The sequence below is a fragment of the Scyliorhinus torazame genome, chromosome 4 (genome assembly GCF_047496885.1).
Source record: "Scyliorhinus torazame isolate Kashiwa2021f chromosome 4, sScyTor2.1, whole genome shotgun sequence".
Classification (NCBI taxonomy): Eukaryota; Metazoa; Chordata; class Chondrichthyes; order Carcharhiniformes; family Scyliorhinidae; genus Scyliorhinus; species Scyliorhinus torazame.
In genome coordinates this window covers 104,700,918-104,723,921 of record NC_092710.1, presented here as the reverse complement: position 1 = coordinate 104,723,921, position 23,004 = coordinate 104,700,918, and the positions used below count along the sequence as shown (strand labels likewise).

The following is a 23,004-nucleotide window of genomic DNA, read 5'->3' as shown; positions in this document are numbered from 1 at the left end:
TAAACTCATCATTAGCAAATTCTCCTTCATTGTCCATAAGGAATTTTGCCAGGGGACCCATTCCTGTCCCTATCTATTTTTCCACGATTTGATCCAGAATTACTCTCTTTTCTTTACTTCGTACAATCGTTGATTGACTACATCTGGTTACTAAATCTACAAAATGCAAAATATATATGATGGACAGGATTCTCCAATCCCCCGCCGGGTCGGAGAATCGCTGGGGGCTGGCGTGAATCCCGCCCCCGCCGGTTGCTGAATTCTCTGGCACCGGAGATTCGGCGGGGGCGGGAATCGTGCCGTGCCGGTTGGCGGGCCCCCCCCCCTCGGCGATTCTCCGGCCCGAATGGGCCGAAGTCCCGCTGCTGGAATGCCTGTCCCGCCGGCGTGGATTAAACCATCTCTCTTACCGGCGGGACAAGGCGACGTGGGCGGGCTCCAGGGTCCTGGGGGGGGGGGGGGGCGCGGGGCGATCTGGCCCCGGGGGGTGCCCCCACGGTGGCCTGGCCCGCAATCGGGGCCCACCGATCCACGGGCGGGCCTGTGCCGTAGGGGCACTCTTTTCCTTCCGCCTTCACTACGGTCTCCACCATGGCGGAGGCGGAAGAGACCCCCTCCACTGCGCATGCGCGGGAATGTCGTGAGCGGCCGCTGACGCTCCCGTGCATGCGCCGCCCGGCAATGTAATTTCCGCGCCAGCTGGTGGGGCACCAAAGGCCTTTCCCGCCAGCTGGCGGGGCGGAAATCAGTCCAGCGTTGGCCTAGCCCCTCAAGGTTAGGGCTCGGCCGCTCAAGATGCGGAAGATTCCGCACCTTTGGGGCGGTGCGATGCCGGACTGATTCGCGCCGTTTTTGGTGCCGGTCGGAGGACATTGCGCCGATTACGGAGAATTTCGCCCATTATTTGCTTTATCCCAGATCTTAAGGTCCATGGCCACAATGTCGTTAAAATCCCTGGCAAAAGGTAGGGTTGGTATCGGTCGTGCTGGTGTCCTTCTGTACTTCCTACAAACTTCACAGCGGTCACTAACCTGTTCTATCAGTTTAGTATAGTCGTCATCCCTTACCCCTGCATCCTTTAATAAATGTTTCAGCCTCCGAGGAGACGGATGTGCAAATTGCCTATGCAGTTTTAATACCACAACCTTTTTATCAGCTAAAGTCCCATTTTCAACTGCCATTAACACATCCTTAACCACTCTACTTGAAATATTATTTGTCAGTAATGGAATACAATAGTGTCCCGACTGTGTAAATTGTAAGTCCACCGTCTTTCCAAAAACTGTTGCCTTATCCTGTTCCATATCCAGTTTCATGTGTGCTTTCTTCATCGACGGTCTGCTCAGAAGCAAAGGTATCTCACTTGATACAACATCCGTGCTAATGAAATGATTCACTCCGGCAATATTGCAAGGGATCACCACTCTTTTCAGCGACTTCAGAGTATTATCATCCCCAAACCTGAAACTTGTGGAACTTTCAAATTCCTTAACCTTGTTACGATTTTCAGCAATTCAAAGAGTCCAGGTAACATTTTAACCAGTCAATTCCACACACAGTAGATGTGCAGCCACTGTCCAATACAGCACAGTTGAAGGATTCTGCAACCAACACCCTCATTACCAGCGTAAAATTGCTTGTCAATAGGACAATGCCTTCTTTCTGGTCACTATCTTTTTCCTCTTCTGACTCTTCCGTGTCATGTGTCGCTTCAAACACTCCATGATAACGAGTTGGACAGTTGAAAGCATAATGGTATTGAGAGTCACATCGAGGGGGCCAGTGTTCAGGTAGGTGGTTTAAAGTGTGTCTACTTCAATGCCAGGAGTATACGAAACAAGGTAGGGGAACTGGCAGCATGGGTTGGTACCTGGGACTTCGATGTTGTGGCCATTTCGGAGACATGGATAGAGCAGGGACAGGAATGGATGTTGCAGGTTCCGGGGTTTAGGTGTTTTAGTAAGCTCAGAGAAGGAGGCAAAAGAGGGGGAGGTGTGGCGCTGCTAGTCAAGAGCAGTATTACGGTGGCGGAGAGGATGCTAGATGGGGACTCTTCTTCCGAGGTAGTATGGGCTGAAGTTAGAAACAGGAAAGGAGAGGTCACCCTGTTGGGAGTTTTTTATAGGCCTCCTAATAGTTCTAGGGATGTAGAGGAAAGGATGGCGAAGATGATTCTGGATATGAGCGAAAGTAACAGGGTAGTTATTATCGGAGACTTTAACTTTCCAAATATTGACTGGAAAAGATATTGTTCGAGTACAATAGATGGGTCGTTTTTTGTACAGTGTGTGCAGGAGGGTTTCCTGAAACAATATGTTGACAGGCCAACAAGAGGCGAGGCCACGTTGGATTTGGTTTTGGGTAATGAACCAGGCCAGGTGTTGGATTTGGAGGTCGGAGAGCACTTTGGGGACAGTGACCACAATTCAGTGATGTTTACGTTAATGATGGAAAGGGATAAGTATACACCGCAGGGCAAGAGTTATAGCTGGGGGAAGGGCAATTATGATGCCATTAGACGTGACTTGGGGGGGATAAGGTGGAGAAGTAGGCTGCAAGTGTTGGGCACACTGGATAAGTGGGGCTTGTTCAAGGATCAGCTACACACTTGATAAGTATGTACCGGTCAGACAGGGAGGAAGGCGTCGAGCGAGGGAACCGTGGTTTACCAAGGAAGTGGAATCTCTTGTTAAGAGGAAGAAGGAGGCCTATGTGAAGATGAAGTGTGAAGTTTCGGTTGGGGCGATGGATAGTTACAAGGTAGCGAGGAAGGATCTAAAGAGAGAGCCAAGACGAGCAAGGAGGGGACATGAGAAGTATTTGGCAGGAAGGATCAAGGAAAACCCAAAAGCTTTCTATAGGTATGTCAGGAATAAGCGAATGACTAGGGAAAGAGTAGGACCAGTCCAGGACAGGGATGGGAAATTGTGTGTGGAGTCTGAAGAGATAGGCGAGATACTAAATGAATATTTTTCGTCAGTATTCACTCAGGAAAAAGATAATGTTGTGGAGGAGAATGCTGAGCCCCAGGCTAATAGAATAGATGGCATTGAGGTACGTAGGGAAGAGGTGTTGGCAATTCTGGACAGGCTGAAAATAGATAAGTCCCCGGGACCTGATGGGATTTATCCTAGGATTCTCTGGGAGGCCAGGGAAGAGATTGCTGGACCTTTGGCTTTGATTTTTATGTCATCATTGGCTACAGGAATAGTGCCAGAGGACTGGAGGACAGCAAATGTGGTCCCTTTGTTCAAAAAGGGGAGCAGAGACAACCCCGGCAACTATAGACCGGTGAGCCTCACGTCTGTAGTGGGTAAAGTCTTGGAGGGGATTATAAGAGACAAGATTTATAATCATCTAGATAGGAATAATATGATCAGGGATAGTCAGCATGGCTTTGTGAAGGGTAGGTCATGCCTCACAAACCTTATTGAGTTCTTTGAGAAGGTGACTGAACAGGTAGACGAGGGTAGAGCAGTTGATGTGGTGTATATGGATTTCAGCAAAGCGTTTGATAAGGTTCCCCACGGTAGGCTATTGCAAAAAATACGGAGGCTGGGGATTGAGGGTGATTTAGAGATGTGGATCAGAAATTGGCTAGCTGAAAGAAGACAGAGGGTGGTGGTCGATGGGAAATGTTCAGAATGGAGTACAGTCACAAGTGGAGTACCAGAAGGATCTGTTCTGGGGCCGTTGCTGTTTGTCATTTTTATCAATGACCTAGAGGAAGGCGCAGAAGGGTGGGTGAGTAAATTTGCAGACGATACTAAAGTCGGTGGTGTTGTCGATAGTGTGGAAGGATGTAGCAGGTTACAGAGGGATATAGATAAGCTGCAGAGCTGGGCTGAGAGGTGGCAAATGGAGTTTAATGTAGAGAAGTGTGAGGTGATTCACTTTGGAAGGAATAACAGGAATGTGGAATATTTGGCTAATGGTAAAGTTCTTGAAAGTGTGGATGAGCAGAGTGATCTAGGTGTCCATGTACATAGATCCCTGAAAGTTGCCACCCAGGTTGATAGGGTTGTGAAGAAGGCCTATGGAGTGTTGGCCTTTATTGGTAGAGGGATTGAGTTCCGGAGTCGGGAGGTCATGTTGCAGCTGTACAGAACTCTGGTACGGCCGCATTTGGAGTATTGCGTACAGTTCTGGTCACCGCATTATAGGAAGGATGTGGAGGCTTTGGAGCGGGTGCAGAGGAGATTTACCAGGATGTTGCCTGGTATGGAGGGAAAATCTTATGAGGAAAGGCTGATGGACTTGAGGTTGTTTTCGTTGGAGAGAAGAAGGTTAAGAGGAGACTTAATAGAGGCATACAAAATGATCAGGGGGTTGGATAGGGTGGACAGTGAGAGCCTTCTCCCGCGGATGGATATGGCTGGCACGAGGGGACATAACTTTAAACTGAGGGGTAATAGATATAGGACAGAGGTCAGAGGTAGGTTCTTTACGCAAAGAGTAGTGAGGCCGTGGAATGCCCTACCTGCTACAGTAGTGAACTCGCCAACATTGAGGGCATTTAAAAGTTTATTGGATAAACATATGGATGATAATGGCATAGTGTAGGTTAGATGGCTTTTGTTTCGGTGCAACATCGTGGGCCGAAGGGCCTGTACTGCGCTGTATTGTTCTATGTTCTATGAAAACATTGATTTATCATGCCCCGTGCATTTCTGGGGTCCATCTTCCTATTGTAGGTTCTAACTGGGTTTATGTCTTCATAATTTCCTTGTCTCGGTCTCCTTCTATAGTCTTGAGCCCTGTCGTAGTCATATGATTTCACCATCCTGTTAGTAGTGTAAATTCCATATTCTGCCTTATTGCAGGCTGACCTATTTGGGTCATCAGAGCCATCGGAATCGAATGTTTCACCAGAAACTTTTGTAAAGCTTTTGTCATCTGTTCGAAGAAGGTATCCTTATCAGTAAACTGAACTCCTGTCAAAACCAGGAGCCTATCCATGTTGCTCACTCTCGCACAGTCAAGTAATTTAAAGGCCAACACAGACTGTGGAAATTCCAGGTTGTGTTTCTGCAGCCTTTTATATAGTCTGCCAAATTCCATTATATAGTCTTCCATGGAGATATCCTCCATTTTCCAGAACTTATCAAAATCTGGCCATGCTCCATACGCACTTAACAAATCATCTTTCTGATAAATCTTATCCATATAATGTAATAAAGTCTCCAGACCTTCTTCTGAATCTAACTCTTCCAATTCCAGCTCAGAAAGCACTTTGTTTCGGATTTTACTGCCATATGGTAGAGAAAGAGCCAATGCCATACCTTGTTTTCTCTTTCCCAAAGCAGTTACTTTAGTCCACATAACTACTGCACTTCTCCATTGGTCGTACGATTCCCTTTCAGAAAATAAGGGAGGATAGTCATATCCAGCCATCTTTATCCGCGATTCAGCAATATATCCCTTTTTTTTTCTTTTCTCACTCACTCCTTGGTTTGATCTGGAAAAGTTGTATCTTTCAACCCTTCACATTTACACAGCAACCATCCTCTGCTACCAATTGTTAGACGTTTTAGTTGCTGTGATATGAAGAGTCTAAAGTTCTGTTCCTTTTTCACAAACACACATTTATTTCATTCCAACAGCCTTTGCACAAAACTCTAACTATACATCACCTGACAGGCCACCTGAAGCCCCTTTACATATCAGTGTCAATTAATGGATACTTAACATAAGAGACAACTAATTGCAATGTCTCTTAACCCATTATTTAACATGAAGGTGGGTAAATCACCTGGACCGGATGGACTACATCCCAGGGTTCCAAAGGAGGTAGCTGAGGAGATTGTGGAGGCATTGGTAGTGATCTTTCAGGAATCACTGGAGACAGGAAGGGTGCCAGAGGACTGGAAAATGGCTGTTTAAGAAGGGAGGGAGGCAGAAGACGGGAAATAAGAGGCTGGTTAGCCTGACTTCGGTCATTGGTAAGATTTTAGAGTCCGTTATTAAAGATGAGATTGCAGAGTACTTGAAAGCGCATGATAAAATAAGACTGAGTCAGCACAGCTTTGTCAAAGGGATATCATGTCTGACAAATCTGTTAGAGTTCATTGAGGAGGTAACAAGGAAGTTAGACAAAGGAGAATCAGGCAATGTGATCTATCTAGATGTCTAGAATGTCTTTGACAAAGTGCCGAATAGGAGGCTGTTAAATAATTTAAGAAGAACCCATGGTGTTAAGAGTAAGATCCTGGCATGGATAGAGGATTGGCTGACTGGCAGAAGGCAGAAAGTGGGGATTGTGGTAGTATGTATTGGGGGTCATGTGGGACTGGAAGCCCTAATGTCATTGGCTGACAGATCCCGGGTCCTGGTTGGCCGTTGACCTCATACTCCGCCCTGAAGGCGAAGTATAAGAAGCCGGTGCCTTCCCCCGCAGGCCAGTTTACTATTGGGCTGCTGGGGAACAGACACGCTTAATAAAGCCTCATCGACTTCACTCTGTTTGTCTCACGGAGTCTTTGTGCGCCACAATTTATTAAGCGTGCCTAAAAAGGACTATGGAGCTCAGGATCATTCCAGAATGCCTGAGGATCAGCCCCACGCAGTGAATGCAGCAGCAGCCTTCAAACACTGGCAGACTTGCTTTGAGGCCTACATCACATCGACCACAGGCCGAGTCTCAGATGAACAAAAACTGCAGGTCCTGCACTCGAGGGTGAGCACGGAGATTTTCACCCTCATTGAAGACACCCGCGATTTCCAGACGGCGTTCGCAGCACTGAGAAGTCTCTACGTTCGCCCAGTTAACCAAATCTACGCTCGCTACCAGCTCGCGACGAGACGGCAAGCTCCCGGAGAATCGATGGACGAGTTCTACGCCGCGCTGCTGATTTTGGGACGAGCCTGCAGCTGCCCGTCGGTGAACGCAAACGAACACACGGACATGTTAATGCGCGATGCTTTTGTTGCAGGTATACAATCCTCCCAAATCCGCCAAAGACTTCTAGAAAAAGAGTCACTAGGACTCTCAGAGGCACGGGCCCTGGCAGCCTCGCTGGACGTAGCCGCGCGTAATACCCGCGCCTACGGCCCCGACCGCACGGCAGGCCATTGGGCCCCGTACGTACCCGCCGCGGCAAACCCCCTACCCCCCCCCCGGACACCCCACAGGCTTGCGCAGTCCAAACGCCGAGTCGCACCGGGGGCGCCCGCTGTTATTTCTGCGGCCAGGCGAAGCACCCCCGACAACGCTGTCCGGCCCGCGCAGCCATCTGCAAAAGCTGCGGGAAAAAGGGCCACTATGCGGTGGTGTGCCGGTCCCGCGTGGTCGCCGCCGTCCCGGGAGAACAGGGAGCCCTACAGGCAGTCTATGCCTCCCAACCCCCCCAGCACGCCATGTGCGACCCCCAGGCGCCGCCATTTTGGGTCCCGACCACCGCGGCCCCGGGAGAACTGGGAGCCCTGCACGCCGCCTACGCTCCCCAACCCCCCTCCCCGCAGCCCATGTATGACCCGCCGCCGGCGCTCCCGATTTGGGTGCCAGCCAACACTCTCCACGGAGAGGAAGGGGTTTTCCGTATCCCGAACGCCACCCTCACCCCCGTCCCGCGCCCCACGCCTGACCCGCCGGCGCCACCTACCTTGACCCCGACCACCGATGTCCCCGGCGAGGGAGCTCCGCGCGGTGCCAGCGCTCGCGGCCCCACGACTGACCCGCCGACCTGGGCCCTCGCCCCCGTCCCGCGCCCCACGCCTGACCCGCCGACCTGGGCCCTCGCCCCCGTCCCGCGCCCCACGCCTGACCCGCCGACCTGGTCCCTCACCCCCGTCCCGCGCCCCACGCCTGACCCGCCGGCAATACAACTCACCTGGACCCCGACCTCCGTCCCCGGCGAGGGACCTCCTCACTGTCCCAGCGCTCGCACTGACCTGCCGGTCCCCAGCGAGGGAGCTCCGTGCGGTCCTAGCGCCCGCGGCCCTGGAGCTCGCACCAAAGGAACTCCGCGCGGTCCTAGCGCCCGCGGCCCGGGAACTCCGCGCGGTCCTAGCGCCCCCCAGCACTCAATGTGCGACCCGCAGACGCCGCCATTTTGGGTCCCGACCACCACGAGGGGAGGAGGGGCCCCGCCATCTTGGACCGCCCCCGACCTGTACGACGCATGGGGGCGGCCATTTTGTCCAACCCCGACGCCATCTTGTGACCCCTCATCTACGGGCGAGGTATGGGGGCGGCCATTTTATCCATCCCCGACGTCCTCTTGGACGGCAACAACGGACCCCACCCCACTACTACAACCACGGCTCGCTTCGGTTACGCTCGATCAGGCTCGGCCCCGGACTCTCCAGACGACGACGACAACGGTCCTAATTAACGGCCACGAGACGCCATGCCTAGTCGACTCCGGGAGCACGGAAAGTTTTATACATCCCGACACGGTAAGACGCTGTTCCTTAACTACCTACCCCAGCGCACAAAAGATTTGCCTAGCCGCAGGATCCCACTCCGTACAGATCCAGGGATTCTGCATAGTTACCCTAACGGTACAGGGGAGGGAATTCAAAAACTACAAACTTAAAGAGTCCTTCCCCAACTCTGTGCCCCCACCTTGCTGGGCTTAGATTTTCAATGTAACCTACAGAGCCTTACGTTTAAATTCGGCGGCCCCATACCCCCACTCACTATCTGCGGCCTCGCCACCCTCAAGGTGCAACCCCCGTCCTTGTTTGCGAACCTCACCCCGGATTGCAAACCCGTCGCCACTAGGAGCAGACGGTACAGCGCCCAGGACCGGACCTTCATTCGCTCCGAAGTCCAGCGGCTACTAAAGGAGGGCATAATCCAGGCCAGCAATAGTCCCTGGAGAGCGCAGGTGGTAGTAGTGAAGACAGGGGAGAAACAAAGGATGGTCATTGACTATAGCCAGACCATCAACAGGTACACACAACTAGACGCGTACCCTCTCCCCCGCATATCCGACATGGTCAATCGGATTGCCCAGTATAAAGTCTTCTCCACCGTGGACCTCAAGTCCGCCTACCATCAGCTCCCCATCCGCCCAAGTGACCGCAAGTACACAGCCTTCGAGGCAGACGGGCGATTATACCACTTCCTAAGGGTCCCTTTTGGCGTCACAAACGGCGTCTCGGTCTTCCAACGGGAAATGGACCGAATGGTTGATCAACATGGGTTACGGGCCACGTTCCCGTACCTCGACAATGTAACCATCTGCGGCCACGATCAGCAGGACCACGACGCCAACCTCCAAAAATTCCTCCAGACTGCCAAAGCCTTGAACCTCACGTACAATGAGGACAAGTGCGTTTTTAGCACCGATCGGCTAGCCATTCTGGGCTACATAGTGCGCAATGGGATAATAGGCCCCGACCCCGAACGTATGCGCGCACTCATGGAATTTCCCCTCCCGCACTGCCCAAAAGCCCTGAAACGCTGCCTGGGGTTCTTTTCATACTACGCCCAGTGGGTCCCCCAGTACGCAGACAAGGCCCGCCCCCTAATACAGACCACGGCTTTCCCGCTGTCGACAGAGGCTTGCCAGGCTTTCAGCCGCATCAAAGCGGACATCGCAAAGGCCACGATGCGCGCCATCGACGAGTCCCTCCCCTTCCAGGTCGAGAGCGACGCCTCTGACGTAGCTCTCGCGGCTACCCTTAACCAAGCGGGCAGACCCGTGGCCTTTTTCTCCCGAACCCCCACGCCTCAGAAATCCGCCACTCCTCAGTGGAAAAGGAAGCCCAAGCCATAGTGGAGGCTGTGCGACATTGGAGGCATTACCTGGCCGGCAGGAGATTCACTCTCCTCACTGACCAACGGTCGGTTGCCTTCATGTTCGATAATGCACAGCGGGGCAAGATCAAGAACGACAAGATCTTGCGGTGGAGGATCGAACTCTCCACCTTCAACTACGAGATCTTGTACCGGCCCGGAAAGCTGAACGAGCCGTCTGATGCCCTATCCCGCGGGACATGTGCCAACGCACAAATTGACCGCCTCCAAGCCCTCCACGAGGACCTCTGCCACCCGGGGGTCACTCGGTTTTACCACTTCATCAAGTCCCGCAATCTCCCCTACTCCTTAGAGGAGGTCCGTACAGTCACAAGAGACTGCCACATCTGCGCAATTCACTCTGTTTGTCTCACGGAGTCTTTGTGCGCCACAGGGATAAAGAGGTGTTTTTCAGGATGGTAGTCGGTGACTAGTGGTGTACCTCAGGGGTCAGTGCTGGGACCACAACATTTCACAATATACATTAATGATTTGGAAAAAGGAACTGGAGGCACTGTTGCTAAGTTTGCAGTTGATACAAAGATTTGCAGAGGGACAGGTAGGGTGGCTGCAGAAGGACATGGACAGGCTAGCAGAGTGGGCAAAGAAGTGGCAGATGGACTACAATGTGGAAATGTGAGGAAGAATGGAGGCATAGACTATTGGAAGGAAGAATGGAGGCATAGACTATTTTTTAAATGGGAAAAGGTTTAGGGAATCAAAAGCACAAAGGTTTTTATAATAATCTTTATTATTGTCACAAGTAGGCTGCAATGAAGTTACTGTGAAAATCCCCTAGTCATCACACTCTGGCAGCTGTTCGGGTACACAGAGAATTCAGAATGTCCAATTCACCTAACAGCACTAGGAGTTCTTGTTCAAGATTCTCTTAAGGTTAACGTGCAGGTTCAGTCGGCAGTTAGGAAGGCAAATGCAATGTTAGCATTCATGTCAATAGGGCTAGAGGACAAGAGCAGAGGCTGTATAAGGCCCTGGTCAGACCCCATTTGGAGTATTGTGAGCAGTTTTGGGCCCCGTATTCTAAGGAAGGATGTGCTGGCCTTGGAAAGGATGCAGAAGAGGTTCACAAGAATGATCCCTGGAATGAAGAGCTTGTCATACGAGGAGCAGTTAAGGACTCTAGGATGGGAGAATCGCTGATCGCGCCATTTTTCCACGCGACGCCGGTCCGACACCCTCACCCAAGCAGCGAGAACGGCCCCGTCGGGTTATGCGCGGCGCAGGCCGGAGAATCGCCCGAGACACCCAAAATGGCGATTCTTCGCTACCCACACTATTCTCCGGCCCGGATGGGACGAAGTCCCGACGGCGTGACCCTAGTTCACACCGTCGCCATTCACTCCTGGTAAATAAAGTCGTCAGCCAGTCGTGCTGGCTGACGCTGAGCAGTGGAGGTGGGAGGGAGGGAGTGGAGGAGGGAGGGGGTGAGGGAGGGAGTGGAGGTGGGAGGGGGTGAGGGAGTGAGGGAGTGAGTGGAGGTGGAGGGAAGGGAGGGAGTGGAGGTGGGAGAGGGAGGGAGAGTGTGGAGGTGGGAGAGGGGAGGGAGGGAGTGGAGGTGGGAGCGGGGTGAGGGAGGGAGTGGAGGTGGGAGGGAGAGTGTGGAGGAGGGAGGGGGAGGGAGAGTGGGAGGGGGGTGAGGGAGGGAGTGAAGGTGGGGGGGAAGAGGGAGGGAGTGGAGGTGGGAGGGGGGTGAGGGAGAGGTGTGGAGGTGGGAGGGGGGGCGAGGGAGGGACTGGAGGTGGGAGGGAGTGAGGGAGGGAGTGGAGGTGGGAGGGGGGTGAGGGAGAGTGTGGAGGTGGGAGGGGGTGAGGGAGGGAGTGGAGGTGGGAGGGGGTGAGGGAGGGAGTGGAGGTGGGAGGGGGGTGAGCGAAAGTGTGGAGGGTGTCGTCCATCCGCGGATGCCACATGTCAGCCGCCCTGATATGGCAGGACGGTGACGAGGACACGGCCGCAGGTTGTCGCGTGGCTGATGGGCACATGCGACTGGCACACTGGTGAGGAAGACGGTGTGAACTGACCGTTGGACACACACAGTGACCAGGTGTTAGGCTGGGTACGTATCTGCAGCGCAACCAGGCCACCGGGGCACACAGGGATCCCAAGCAACCCGGCTGGCGAGGTGTGGAAGAACCTCCGTGTAACATGTTGTTTCTCTGCCCCCCACCACCCTCCTGCAGGTCACCATGTATGCCAACCAGACAGCAATGTTCACTGCCATGGTTGGAGCCGCAGCTCTGCAGGTGGCCATCCGGCAGCGTAGACTGCGACGGCCCACAGTGGCTGCAGATGCAGCGGTTGCCGGTGCAGCAGAGGGGATGGCCGCGGAGTGGCCCGTCGTCGACACACAGGCGCTCAGGCCCAGAATGTCCAGGGGGATGCAGAGGGGAACATTGACCCCCCGACGGCGAGGAATGCATCGGAGGCGGGCACTGATATTGAAGTGCTTGGAGGGGGAGGAGGAGGAGGAGCCAGTGATGGTGGTTCCAGGCCAGAGGCGTCCAGCAAGGCCCAGGGTGTACCGTGACAGAATGTCGTTCGAGGCCCTAACGGACATCACATGCAGGAGGAGACTACGGTCCAGCAGGAAGATGGTCGCACATATATGCCACCTCGTGGCGCACCTCGCACCATGTGGAACGGGTGGAGGACACGCTATACCAGTCTCAGTCAAGGTGACGGTGGCCCTAAACTTTAACGCTACCGGTTCCTTCCAGGCGCCGAGCGGGCCGACCGAGCATCGGTCCACAGGTGCATCAGGGCCGTGACTGACGCCTTGTACGCCATCGCAGACAGGTACATTAAATTCCCCGAGGACCGAGCACAGCAGGAAGCATGGGCACGTGGATTCGCCAAGGTGGCCGGAATACCGATGGTCCAGGGTGTCATCGATGGTGTGCACGTCCCCATGCGCCCACCTGCAGACAACAGGGAAGAGTTCATGAACAGGAAGGGTGCATACTCCATGAACATGTGTGCAAGGTACCCCGGGAGTGTGCATGACGCCTACATTCTGGCACAGTCGTTCATCCCCGCAATGTTCGATGGATGGCCCCCCCGGCTGAGGGGCTGGTTGCTGGGCGACAGGGGCTATCCGTTGAGGTCATGGCTGATGACGCCAATACGGAGGCCTCAGACCAACGCGGAGAGCCTATACAACGAGGCCCATGCAGCAACCAGGGGTGTGGTGGAGCGGTGCTTCGGGCTGCTGAAGATGCGATTCAGATGCCTGGACCGCTCCGGAGGGGCCTTGCAGTACCGGCCCGACAGGGTCGGTCGCATAGTTGTGGTCTGCTGTGTGCTGCACAACATTGCCATGCAGAGGGGAGATGCACTGGTGGAGGAGTCGGAGGGAGGACCCGACGGCACCGGAGCCAACGCAAACGAAGGGGAGGAGGAGGAGGGCATGCAACAGGGTGGGGGGAGGGGCGCAGCACACAGACACTGCCCGGGTGCTGGTTACGTCCAGGAGGCTGCACTACGGGCACGCGACGCGTTGGTGGCCGCACGGTTCACGCACTGTGGGGGTGGGATTCGCTGAACAGTGCCACTTGCACCGTCACTCCTGCACACAGGCAGCACACTGCACCCCCCCCCCCCCCACCCCCCCGCACTGCGTTCACAGCACCAATTCCACATCACCGTACCACTGCGGCACTACAGGATTGCACAACAGTGATGATTGGGTAAGCGGGTGTGATCAGTGCCATGTTGAATGATGACAGCCCGCTCTGCGATGAGCTGTGAGCTCAGATTCGCCAGCCAAGGCCTGACTCATGGCTATAGGTGAACCATACACTCTGGTGGTCACAGCCTTCGTAACGGACATTTCATCACGTGTCCGTGTGGGGTAGCTGGCGTTGGAGTGCCGAGGACTATGGTGTCCGATTTTGGGAGGCAGGGGGGAAAGGGACAGCACATCCGGCACCGACGTTGAACCGCTCGTTAACCACAGCGCCACTCGGTCACCCTCACGAGCCCCCTGGCACCGGACATAGCACAGAGTCCGGTGCAACAGTGAGTTTATTTGTGACATTCACATACAGATGCCCTACCCCCTACAACTAAACTGTGCCCTGCACCCGTGCCAACTTATTATGTGCCTAACTTCTTTGTCTTACGGGCCCTACCGCTACGTCTATGTGTCTCCCCAGATGGTACAGCAGGAGTGGAGGCGGACTGCTGAGAATCACGCCCTGCGACATGGCTCCCCGTCAGCATGCATTTCGCGGCCCGGCTTTGATGGGCCAGGCTGCTTGGCAGGTGTGCTGGATGGCGTGGTGCCACCCTGTCCTGCCCACTGCTCACCAGATGCGCCAGGGACGGAACGGGGGGAGGCAGAGTGTTCCGCGACGTCCCTTGCTGGAGGTACCGGGGTACCCCAGAACTTCCTCCTCCCTCGGGGAGCCCGGTGGCCCCCGGGCCTCACTGTGGGATGGAGATGCGCTCGGAGACATGCCCCTTCACACCACCAACACCTGGCGCTGCCAGTCCTGGAGGCCTGCAGCGGTATCAACTACGGTCCGAATGTTCGCAGAGACGGAGCCCAGGGAGTGCGACATTCCTACCAGGGACTGTGCGATCTCAACCTGTAAGTGCGCTTCGCCATCCATCACGTGCGCCAGGCGGTCTATGCTCTCCCCGACTGACTGCTGGGACTGTGCCATCGCCTGCTGGGATCGGGCCATGGCATGGTGAGACTCGGCCAGAGCCCGGAGAGCGGCGGCAATGTCGTGTTGGCTCTGTGAGATGGCTGCCTGTGAGAGGGCAGCCCTCTCCTGGGCCATGGATGACGCGTGCACGTGAAGCCCAACGCCTTGCAGAACCTGACCAATGGCCGATACCGTTTCACCCATTGCCTCCACCGCGGACGCCACCCGTGCTGAGTCGGCCTGGGTGGCTGCGATGAGCGGCACCACTCCCTGCTCCTGGACGCGAATGGACTCCTCCAACTGCGTGTGCAGGTCCTGGAAGATGGCCCTCGTCCCGTTATTCAGTCCCTCGGTGTCCACATGCATCGGTTGTCCGGGTGGGTCAAGTACATCCAGGAACCCGGGAGCCGTCTGGGAGGCAGCTGTTTGCTGGGCCAGGGCTGCCCTCCGACCGTCCAACCCCTCGGCTGCTCCAAACTCCACCTGCTGTACTGGCTCGGCTGTGTGGTGCGCACCAGACCGTGACCCGGGAGCCTCATCACTTATCTGCCCAACCGAGGTGAGTGTCTCTGCGATGGTGGATGGTGTGGGAGACAGCAGTGTCACTAGCTCGAGGTCATCATCCGTTAGGAAGTCTGGTGTGTACTGGTCCCCCTCATGGCCCCGCGCAAGGTGCATGCTGTCCATGTCATGTTGCCCTCCAGGTGATTCCGTGGACTGTGTCGCCGTTCTCGGTGTGTCATCGTCACTGTCCGTCCTGTGCCCCTCAGTACTGTCTCTGTCCGTCGTATCTGCGTCCCCGTCCAGCGTCCCAGACTGAGAGGATGGCCCTCCTGTCCGACCGACTGCCACCCTCTGGCGTGCGTCCCTGGGTGCGCTTGAGGTTGGAGATGGTCGGCTGTGTCTTGGCCGAGACGACCCTGGACGTTCGGCGGCTGGCCCTGGGGAACACAACGATACGGGGTGTATGGTGGTGGTGGGGGCAGTGTGTGAGGGGGGGGGGGGGGGGGGGGGGAGGGGATCGAGGGTGCAGTGGCCAGAGTGTGAGGGGGGAGGGGATCGAGGGTGCAGTGGCCAGAGTGTGAGGGGGGAGGGGATCGAGGGTGCAGTGGCCAGAGTGTGAGGGGGGCGAGGAGGTGTTTGAGGGGGGGGTGAGGACATGCAGGGTTCTCTCACTTGCTTCTGCGCCTCCAGCCTGGCATGTCGCGACCTCCCAGGTGGCGGATCCCCCAGCGAGGTCCAGGGCCCTCTGCTCATGAACGTTTAGGGGATGCAGCATAGGAGAACCCCCTCCGGTTCTCACACGCTCACGTTGGTTGTGCGCTATCTTGTCCTGGGGGTGGGGGTTTGGATAAAGCATCACAATTAGGCGGGTATCATCAGGGCGTGCAGATATCAGCTATATGAATGCTGGGTGAGGAGACAGTTGGAGCCATACCATGGCATCTCTCCAGGGTGGGTCCCGGTGCTCATGTGGGTCGAGTACAACGTTGTGCACCCAGACCCCCCCCCCCCACCCCACCCCCCCCTCATGCCGGGGGGGGGGGGGGGTTGGTTGTGACCTGGGGGCACCCTCATGGCACTTACCCTGGCAGCCCGAGTGAGGTCTTCCGACACTGCTCCCCGGACCGGGGGGTGTGCCCCACAGCACTCACAACAGTGCCAACTTCACGCCAACCGCGCCTCACCGTGCTGGACAGCTGGCGATGCCCACGTCTTGGGCAGAGGGTGGCCCTTCGGTTTTCAACCTCATCGAGGAGGGTGTCCAGGTCCGTGTCCCGGAACCTCGATGCGGCTCGTCGATCTCTCCTCCTTCTCCTCCTCCTGGGTCCTTCCGTGCGCGGATCGCACCATTTATGGCACAGCGCCGCGTCATTCGGGCGTCGCGCGCTGACGACGCTGCTTTCATGCCACGTCCCCCCCCCCAGAGTTCGCGGCCCCGCTCAGCCCATTTTCGGGCCCTGAATCGATCGCAATCGGGAATGTTTTGCGCCTTCGTGAAACTCGACGACGTGGGCACTTAGTCGCGGGAGTGGAGAATCGCGCTCTAGGTCTGTACTCGTTGGAGTTTAAAAGGATGAGGGGGGATCTTACTGAAACGTACAGGATACTGCGAGGTCTGGATAGAGTGGACGTGGAGAGATGTTTCCACTCGTAGGGAAAACTAGAACCAGAGAACACAATCCCAGACTAAAGGGACGACCCTATAAAACAGAGATGAGGAGGAATTTGTTCAGCCAGAAGGTGGCGAATCTGCAGAATTCTTTGTTGCAGAAGGCTGTGGAGGCCAAATCACTGAGTCGCTACAAGACAGAGATAGATAGGTTCTTGATTAATAAGGGGATCAGGGGTTATGGGTAGAAGGCAGGAGAGTGGGGGATGAGAAACGTGTTAGCCATGATTCAATGGCGGAGCAGACGAGATGGGCCGAATGGCCTAATTCTGCTCCTATGTGTTGTGGTCTTATTCAATCCTCTTGAGCCTGTTCTGTCAATCAATTGGATGAAACAAGGGCATTTGTGCTGACTTTCCAGGCAACAGTAGCACTGCCATCCTGGGAATGGCCAGGTACTGCCACCACTGCTGGTGGGTACAGTCAGTGGGAGGAATTATGACTTTGTGTGATAATGTAAAGTGGCCAGAAACAAAACGGGCGGCGTGATTCACAACTCTCTCAAGCAACTTCAGTTGAAATTAAAAATTCGGAGTGTAAAATGGTTTACCATCGTCCATTTTACATAATCGTACAAAGTCAAAATGATTCTCAGTAGCTGTTAGCCCACCAAGAGTTTCATGTTTCAGACGTCAGGAATGCGGTTAGTGAAAAGCTCTCAGTGCAGAAGAAATGAGAAACCGTCCACACAATAACAGTTATATGAGGAGTTGGTGGAGACAGGGGAGCTGTTAAATCTGTACGATTTATCAAAACAACAATTGATATTTGTGCAGTGCTTCCAATGCTGTAAATTGTCCCAAATCACTCCACAGGTGAGTTATCAAACAAAATCTGACACCACGTCACAAAAGGAGATCAGTACGAAGTCTTACAACACCAGGTTAAAGTCCAACAGGTTTGTTTCGATGTCACTAGTTTTCGGAGTGCTGCTCCTTCCTCAGGTGAATGAAGAGGTATGTACCTCTTCGCCCCTCAACCTCCGTCGTTCCAGTGAGAACAATCCGAGTTTATTCAACCGCTCCTCATAGCTAATGCCCTCCATACCAGGCAACATTCTGGTAAATCTCTTCTGCACCCTCTCTAAAGCCCTGTGGCAATGACAAAATAGGAGGTAGTCATCCACACAAACTACAAAGATTATTTGTTTCCAACTATTTGTATCAACAATCTTTCTTCCCAAGGACAATCCCACAATGGAACAAGCTGGTGAAGGAAAATAGCCACAGCTCCATCACTCAAAACTTCAAGAGCCATCTATAGATTGTTTCCGTTTCTTAAGTTTTTATTATCGGGACGACCATTTCAGCAGCTCATGTCTGGTGTAACTGGTGCTAACCATACAAATGTTCGTGGAAAACGGATGTTAGTCTGTGATGCTGACACAAGGCAGAAACAGAAGTGTAAGTTGGGACAGTAAGTTGTAATGAGGAAACAAGATCCTTACAAATAGATATAGGTAGGTTACTTGAGTGGGCCAAAGTGTAGGGCTTTCATTTTGGTTGGAAAAATGGGAAGGCAACTTATTAACTAAACGGGGAGCGACTTCGGGGTGCTCCAGATCTGTATATCCTCGTACATGAGGCGCAGAAAACTAGCATGCATGTACAGCAGGTAATAAAGAAAGAGAATGGAATGTTGGCATTTTTAGCTAAAGGAATAAACTATAATGGTAAGGAAGTGTTGTTGCAACTATACAAGGCATTAGTGAGGCCACATCTGGAGTATTGTGCACAGTTTTGGTCCCGTATTTGAGGATAGATGTAATGGTATTGGAGGAAGTTCAGAAGAGGTTCACGAGATTGATTCCAGAGATGAGGGGCGTCATTCTCCGACCCCCCAGCCGCCGTGAATCCCGCCCCCACCGGTTGCCGAAGTCTCCGGTACCGGATATTCGGCGGGGGCGGGAATCGGGCCGCGCCGGTTGGCGGGCCTCCCCGCTCGATTCTCCGGGCCGGATGGGCCGAAGTCCCGCCGATAAATTGCCTGTCCCGCCGGCGTAAATTAGAGTACCTATTTACCGGCGGGACAAGGCGGCGTGGGCGGGCTCCGGGGTCCTGGGGGGGGCGCGGGGCGATCTGGCCCCGGGGGCTGCTCCCACGGTGGCCTGGCCCGCGATCGGGGCCCACCGATCCGCGGGCGGGCCTGTGCCGTGGAGGCACTCTTTCCCTTCCGCCTCCGCAACGGTCTCCACCATGGCGGAGGCAGAAGAGACTCTCCCTACTGCGCATGCGCGGGAAACTGTCAGCGGCCGCTGACGCTCCCACGCATGCGCCGCTCCGACATGTCATTTCCGCGCCAGCTGGCGGGGCAACAAAGGCCGTTTCCGCCAGCTGGCGGGGCGGAAATCCCTCCGACGCCGGCCTAGCCCCTCAATATTGGGGCTCGGCCCCCAAAGATGCAGAGCATTCCGCACCTTTGGGCCGGCGCGATGCCCGTCTGATTGGCGCCGTTTTGGGCGCCAGTCGGCGGACATCGCGCCGTTTGGGGAGAATTTCGCCCGAGGGGTTTGTCGTATGAGGAGAGGTTGAACAGTTTAGCACGATACTCTCTAGAGTATCGTCAAATGAGGGGCGATAATAAGGTGATAAAAGGTATGGATAAAGTGGACGTGGAGCGGATGCTTCCTCTTGTGTGACATTCTAGAACGAGAGGTCATCGGCGTAGGATAAGAGGTACCAAATATAAAACAGAGTTGTCGCAATCTGGATCCCTCCCACAATTGGCGGGACCTAAATTTGCATGTCTAAGTGTGCAGTTAGGCACACTTAAATATGTCTCTGCCAAAGCTACCCATGGGTCTGCACAAACAGGGACCGGGGGGGGGGGGGGGGGGAGGGGGCTCCAAGGTGGTTGGGCTCTGGGCAGGATGGTACTCTGGCACTGCTGCTACGTGGGAACCATGGCAGTGGCACCCAGGCACCATGGCAGGGCCATCTGGGTGCCAAGGTGGTACTTTGCCCGTGCTGGGGATCGGACCCAGGGGTACCCTGCCCTTATGAGGAGGGATGGGGAAGGCTCAAGAACCCACCAACAGCTCACTCTCAGCATAAGCCCACTCCGGCTCCTCCCCTGTGAGCTCCAGGGCTCTTTCCCCAAAAGGAGCCAGGATCTTCAGCCCTAGCATCCCAACTCCCATCTTCACCAGCTCGCGCCAGTTGTGGGTGAGCTTCTGCTGCAGGAACACAAGTGGGGATGATGTTAGCTGGCCACCTGGCGGGTCAGATATCAGTGACACCTGCCATGTGTGGGCACAGAGTGTGAGGAGGGAGGGGTTGTGAGGAGTGGAGTCCCAGGGGTTATAAGGAAGCTTGTATGAGATTGGGTGCTGGGCCCTGCTAGATGGCAGTATGTGGGTTTGAGGTTACATTCCGAAGGGTGAGGGCAAGGTGGAAATCAGAGAGGAGACAGGAAGACATAATGGAGTAGGTTGTTCATCTTCTTGGTCAGGCTGCTAGCACTGACCAGTGCTGCCACCGTCTCCCAGCTGGGGTTTGGATCTTGCTGCAGGGTCTCCTGCCAGCCCGATGGCGGATTGTTCCCTCTCTCTCCTCCCTGGCATCCAACATTCTGGTTAGGGCCCACTCCTTGAAGTGTGGAGCTGGCTTCCTCGCTGCCATCCTCCTGGCTTGAGTGAGAGAAAGTGCTGTGGAGCTATTTAAATGCAGTGCTCATTTGAATAAAGTGCTCAGATGAAAACACCCAAAGTGACACTTAGCCAAATTCTGGGAAAATTTCCACCCCATTTGGTTACTCAGCAATTACTGGAATTCTCCGGCCATGGAGATTCACTCCTGCCGCCGCCGGCGCACTCCCACCCTTGGGTTTCCCGGTGGCGTGGGGTGGCTTCAATGGGAAATCCCATTGACAAGCGGCGTCAAGAGTGAATCCCTCCACCAGCGAATGGCACGCCGCCGAGATACACCCGCTTGCGTGACCGGAGAATCATTCCCAACATCTCGTCCGCAACCTCACTGTGAGTTTCAGGAAGCTGCTACATTTGCACACATTGTTTGTCTGTCAAACAAGTATTTGTAAATGACAACATTTGCAATGTCACTCAATCCTCAAGGCAGAATGGCAACAGTTAAGTTTTGGAGTCTCATTCTTACAGATAGCAAAACATTTCAGGAGATTTTTAATTTTAAAAAATCTTACTTTTCTTATCTGTCACTTTTAAAAAAATCTCTCCCATTGAATTCAATCTTGTTTTCCCTCTCTTTGTTCCCCTTTCTCTGCCTGATTTGACTTTGATTCACTCGATTTCCTTCACCGCTGTTCCTCTGTTTCTTTCTCACACCTTAAATCTCATTGATTAGGAGATGGTTCGTCCAGCCACTCGCTCAGGTCTCAGATCCCCTTGTTATCCTCACTACGTCACTACCAGCTCACATTTTCAGAAACCAACAGCGCACAAATCTTTCCAGCTGAATGCTGAGAGAGAGAAGATGATCAGAGTAGCAGCACCAGCAGATGCACAAGCAGATGCACCAGTAGATGCAGCAGGTGATGTACCAGGTGATGTACCAAGAGATGCACCAAGCGATGTGCAGGTGATGCACCAGGCGATGTGCAGGTGATGCACCAGGCGATGTGCAGGTGATGCGCCAGGAGATACACCAGGTGATGCACCAGGAGATGCGCCAGGTGATGCACCAGGAGATGCACCAGGAGATAGCTTTGGGTGCCCACTCAGTCAGAGGAACAATGGCCGTTGCTCGGTTCTGCAGCTGCTGGGTTGAGCTGTTCACAGGGTAGCAACTAGGAGGGTCTATCTTGTAGCGTGCGTTGACTTGGAACTTACTTGGTCTGCTGTAGCTGCTAGGCTGGTCTCTCTCGTCACTGAGAGCCAAAGCCAAAGGAGGGCATTCTCCCTTTGGGGATATCTTTTATACTCAAAAGGGCTTTGCGCTCTTTTGGGTGGGCCTTGAACTTGGCCTCAACTAATTGGGTCTTTCCCAATCATCGGTATTGATTTTCCTCCAATAGAGGGGTGGTTTCCTGATCGCTGGGCGTGTCCTGGTGACTGTTAGTCAGCTTTGTCTTAGCTTCTTCTGGCGCCGGGGAGTCTATCCTAACATTGTGTATTTAAATGTTTCTCTTTTGTCCCTGGAGATGGCTCATTAGTATGTAAAACGTTTGGTAGTTTCTGTCCTGTCTGAGCGTTTAAGGTTCTAATCAACAGACAGCACCTGCTTGTTTCTTAGCATTGTCCAATTTTCCCTGCAGTCTTTGCAAGTGTCCATTTTGTAATCGGAACGTGGCCATCCCAGATGGCTACAGTGGGACCATGCGAAACCCTCGCCCGCAGAACTGGCCAAAAATGGACGGCCGCTCAGCCCTTCGGGGCCCGGAGAATCGTCGGGGCTGCCGCTGCCAACGGCCCCAGACCGGCATGGCGGGAATCCCGCCCCCGCCCGAAAAACGGCGCCGGAGAATACGGCAGCCGCCGTCAGGGCAGCGGGGCGGGATTCGGGCCGCCCCCCAGGGATTCTCCGACCCCGCAGGGGGTTGGAGAATCTGTTCCAAATACGAATGCTGACCTGAACCCACTCATTTCTGGTTTTACTGGAGGCAGAAAGAGTTGGGGCATAGGCAACTCACCCCAATGGGGTGGTTCGGCACTTTAAATAACAACATGAGGCTGCAAGTTTCCTTTGTGTGCCCTGATTTGACTTTAACTGTGAGCACAACAGCTAAACCCAGACAAAGACTGTTGGATCTAGTGGATAGGTGGGTCTAATATTCTCTATTGGACATCCTCCTTGATTAAACAACGCCCCATCAAATCCTTGGATCTCTCCCCAATCTCCAACGCCACCCCCCCTCCCAATTGCCCAACACTTTTGACGTCCCTAGATCCATGATCTCCTCCTTAAACCTCCAGCTTCCCCCTGTCATCCGCCACTCTCAACCCAGAGCTCCAATACCCTCTACCCTCCACCATGATGAGGAATGCTGATGATGTATCAACATACCCCTTTGCACTTTGCAGCACACAGGGGAACCTGATATTCCGCCTCGCCACGTTCTACTTCTCTACCACTACACAGTCAGGTTTTTTAAAAATTCAGTCCATAGAACAGTACAGCACATTCTGCCCATCGAATCTGTACTGGCTCTTTCAAGGAGAAAACAGTTCACCCACCACCTCCTCGCTCCTCACAGAATGTTAAGCTATCAGAGTGGAGCTTTCATAAGGGAAGGCAGTCGTGTTCTGGTATTGTCGCTGGACCTGTGATCCAGGGTCATGCCCTAGGTTTGAATCCCAGCATGGCAAATGGTGTAATTTGAATTCAATAAAGAGTCTGGAATTAAATGTCTAATGACGACCATGAAACCATTGTCATAAAAACTCATCTGGTTTACTAATGTCCTTTAGGGAAGGAAATCTGCCACCTTTACCTGATCTGGCC

The 23,004-nt window shown here is 54.1% G+C and overlaps 1 protein-coding gene and 1 long non-coding RNA gene across 9 annotated transcripts in view; one reads left to right on the top strand and one right to left on the bottom strand.

Moving 5' to 3' along the window:
• Positions 1-23,004, bottom strand: part of LOC140410367 (KH domain-containing, RNA-binding, signal transduction-associated protein 2-like) — an 824,701-nt gene that overhangs the window by 475,790 nt on the left and 325,907 nt on the right. The window lies entirely within an intron of this gene.
• LOC140410368 (uncharacterized) overlaps positions 1-23,004 on the top strand; it is a 295,275-nt gene that overhangs the window by 271,593 nt on the left and 678 nt on the right. The window lies entirely within an intron of this gene.